A 4,360-nucleotide genomic window follows, 5' to 3' on the forward strand; every position below is an offset into this window, starting at 1 on the left:
ATATAATCCCGAGCATTTTGACACTCGGCATTGGGAGGGACAGTGCATGACATGTATATATAAAAAATATCAACAATCTCGATGCTGTGCAAATTCGCGTCTGACAGATCGCGATCGGTTCGAAAATGATGTTTAGGTCTCTCTCTCTCTCTCTCTCTCACTCGCTCTCGTTCTTCATCCCATTCTCTCTCGCGATCTATCCGTCCCACGGATCGAACGTACAGTCAGCCCAGAAAGTTTCCCCGTATTATAATTCTACGTAGTGACGTAAGCGCCGGGTAGAAATTACGAGAGGGTGGCAGGAGAGTAACGGCGATGGGGAAACATTCTTGAGGGGCCATACTGTCCCGAACAGCCACGTGTCCGACACCTGGACCAAGTATATATGTACATCGTACTAGAGGCATATATATATATATATATATATAATTGTCCTGACCGCAACTGCAATTAGTGCACGTTGCACCTTGACGTCATAGACGCGAATGCAATCGTCGAGAATTGCAAAAAGTATTTTTTTTTCCCTAATTGATTTATTTATAGAATTTCCTTACGTACCTCCTCCTATCCCTCTCTCGCTCGCTCTCTCGTATTACGTAATTAATAATATATTTATTTCGTATTTATATATATATATATATATATATATATATATATATATATATATATATATATATATATATATATATATATATATATATATATATATATATATATATATATATATATATATATAGGGCTTGTATACTCTGTAACGTCACGCGATGACGTTTATATCGATAACTTTTATACGGTACAGCCTTAAACGCTACGACCTACATAATACGTTAATATATATATTTATATATATATATATACCTTTCTTTCTTACTCTTTATTTTTTCATCCAATAATTCGTTAACGGTAGGTATGACATAATAGTAGTCGTAGTATTTATATCCTAACAGGTAGGTAGTTTTTTCGTAAAATTTTTTTTTTTTTTTTTTCCTTTCTTTCTTATAACTCCGTTAAATACGGTGCTCTATGCTTACGGGATGACCGGAAATTAAAGCCAGCTCGAATATAATAGCGTACGATTAATATGATACAGAATGGAGCTAGAGTTTCCGGTGGCCATTTCCGCTTTTTTAAAATCGCACGGGTGCCCTTTGCACGTTGCCCATCGTGTAGCCGTCGGCCATTCGCCAAAATTCGTCCCCTGCGATGAGAGCAGTCATAAAGGGGTGTCCACCCTGTCGACGTTCACGCAAGAGAAACGAGTGGTGGTCGCGAAGTGAGGATTTACCTTGTTACACATTTTCACCCTCTCCCTCCCCCCTCCCGTCGCACGGCTACACGTTTCTGAACTTTTGCCCCTCTCGGTCAACGTCACTCCCTCGTTACGTAAGAGGAACCACACTCGAGAGCGATTAGGTCCAGTTTCCAAAAATTCAGTCCCGTCCATGTTTTTTTTTTCCTTTTCGTTCCAGCTGACCAGCGTAAATATTTTTTTCTATCCCCTTTAAAATTTCTTCGAAAACCGCTAAGGGATGAAAGGTCCTCGACTTGCTTGGAGATATCGGCCGTTTTTGGATCTTCGAAAGATCACACTGCGTCGCGAGGATCTTCGTGCTTTATTTACAATCCCATTTTTCGGTGTCCGTCACACCGGCGCAGACGCCAAACGTCACGAGTACGTCACGTGTCCTGCAACAGAAAATATTAAGGGTGTAAAGTCAGTGACGTCATATCCAAACAACCTTCTGTGCATTACCGTGTAATCCTAAGTACACGGCTATGCTACTGTTGTATATATGTATATACTACGATCATTGGCAGGAATTGCGCATGCGCATACAGGACGGGTATACCCACTTTACCAAACGGCAGACATATGAGGGTGATAAGGGGTAGGTAGGATACGACCTTGAGATAGATATTGGGAAAATATATATTGTCGAGGTATAAAAGTGATAAGAATAGAAGAACCCCTTAGAGACGATATCCAAGTAATAAATAAGGCATTGATCGTCGATGATGATAATTCGCTTCCCTATTGAATCGATCGGTAATCATTAGCAAGATATATATAGATATATATATATATTAGAAAGACAGACTCCATTAAAGTCCAGGGGCAGCCAATTGGAATAATTCCGCATGGAATACGCATAAGATCCAAAGTACGTAGACCTACCAGCGTATGCACTACCTCCGTGAAGGGTACTCAGAGTCGAGTCGCGATTACGTGAAGTTGCATCGGAACTGGGTGAGACCGGTTTAAATCGATTCTCGCCAACACGATTTACTAGGAATCGTTTATAATTCCTAACCGCTCGTTACTAGAGTAAAGCGTGTTTCGAGCGTATATGCATGAGAATCGAGTCAGCTGCGAAATCCTCCAGGATTCTCGTAGAAGTTCGGTATCGTTAAGAGAAGATCGGTATCGCGTATTGTAATAATTGACGCCCTTTTTAATACCGTGGAGACGTCCTTGATCAGGTAAAAAAATCGTATCAATTAGTTCTCGAATTGAGCTATTGTCAAAACAGTCTGTCTCGGGGCACCGACCGAGGTGTCACGGACTGCCTCGCGCTCCCGTGCCGTCTGTTTATAGTTTTTCTAGCCGTGCTTCGATACGGCATAGAAAGCTCCCGCTCGTGTAGTTCTCGCGTTGCTCTCGCGATATCCAGGAAATTCTCTGGATTTTCTGTGAGTCTTCCGGAAGTGCAGTGCCGTGCCCCAGTGCAGTGCCCACCCGAGTGACCCCTGGATGCAGTTCCCGGCCTTCGCGGATCAGCTGCACCAGCTCCGGTGAGTCTCCCAATTTATTAACTGGCGAAGGAATTTCGATTGGATACCTCCAGTTCGTTCTGTTGCGTTCTCGATCCGTTGCTCTCTGTCTCTCGCACTGTTCGCCTGACTCTTACTGGAGCATCCAGTTGCATTTGCTGATTTTACGCGTCCCCGAAAATCTACAGGATCTGTTAAGTTATCGCATTATCCGATAGGTTCGTAACGTAGGTTAGTTCTCGGATTTTTCGTTATCGGTATCGAGTTAAGGAAAAATACGTTACACAACATACTAATAAAAAGTCACACAGCAGTGCGTACGAAGACGATGTCGTCCGAACCTCGTGATCAATCCGATCGGTAAAGTTTTCAATTCCGATAATTTCCACGCACCGATTTCGACCCTCAGCTCCCTACAAGATTCATCGGTAAATATAACTCGATCGCACGACAGCCTACCAATCTAATCGTCGCCTTTGAGCAACGAGTACAGCGCGAGAAAAAACCGGCGTGTTTTCACGACGATAAGAACACGGCACGATGATCGTTATCAATCGAGTAACAACGCCGAGCACGGAATGCCGCTATCCTGTCATCTCAGCGGCAACCCGGATAAGGGAAGATCGGCCGATTTACCTGGGACACGTGAAGCCCCTCCTCCGGAAGTTGTCGGAACTTCATCCAGAGATGCCGAGGATCGATTCCCGATTACATCCTTACATACAGACCAAATACACGTATACGGACGCAGCGAAACTGAATAGCATGACTGTACCAACGGTAGAAAAAAAAATATATAAAATTTATCAAATACGCAACGGCACACCGGGTATACTAATTAATACAAAGCACTGACCCCAGTGACTCCCAACACGCGTTATAACGTTTCGATCTCTCGTGACCGGACGTTATCCGGACACTCGTAGCTATAGGCACCATATGTGTACATACGTAAAGCTACAAATTGGTTATTCATTCATGTTCGGCGGCGTGCGTGCCATTATCGAGAAAGCAGGTAAAAATGAGAAATCGTGTAACCGTGGAACGAATGAAGGCGCTGGGCATAAACACTTGGATATACGTGAATGGCGCGCGAACCCCGAGGCGATCCGTAAGATCAAGACCTTACCGATCGGCTAACGTTGGCTTTGCTGTTTCTCTGATTCTCTGTGTCGCACGTAACACGTAGGTAGGTCTGGGAGAGAAGTAATAGAAAAGACAAAAATTAGTAAGGAAAACCTAGACCGTACAGCCCGAGAGGAAAGTTCATTGATTTCTGTTCGGAGCTCGTATCCACTGATCGTTCAATACCCTATGCAGATCGACCGGGATAGCCGTAGGATAGCGAGAAGGCTTGACGATGGATTATCGTGCAGGGATAAGGCTGATTTTCAACGACAAAGGACTACCAGGGAATATTCATCGGACGATCTTCATCAATGGCTAAATTGGTCGTCTAGGAATATACGCGTGCGAAATAACAGCTCTGCTCGGATGACTGCCTCAAAGACGGGCAAAGTTCGCGGACGGGTTTTTGGTTTTTTTTTTGGAATTTTGAATAGGGGGGGGGGGGGGGGAAATATTAAAA

General features: G+C 43.7%; 1 protein-coding gene across 5 annotated transcripts in view; it reads right to left on the minus strand.

Moving 5' to 3' along the window:
• Nucleotides 1-877: 877 nt before the first annotated feature.
• Nucleotides 878-4,360, minus strand: part of LOC107271004 (homeobox protein araucan) — a 46,197-nt gene continuing 42,714 nt past the window's right edge. For all 5 annotated transcript variants that reach the window (XM_015746543.2, XM_015746545.2, XM_015746544.2 and 2 more), the window contains one exon: nucleotides 878-1,686. The gene's annotated coding sequence lies outside the window, so the exon portion shown is untranslated. The remainder of the gene's footprint in view (nucleotides 1,687-4,360) is intronic.

The sequence above is a fragment of the Cephus cinctus genome, unplaced genomic scaffold, assembly GCF_000341935.2.
Source record: "Cephus cinctus unplaced genomic scaffold, Ccin1 Ccin1_scaffold0862, whole genome shotgun sequence".
NCBI classification, from domain to species: Eukaryota; Metazoa; Arthropoda; class Insecta; order Hymenoptera; family Cephidae; genus Cephus; species Cephus cinctus.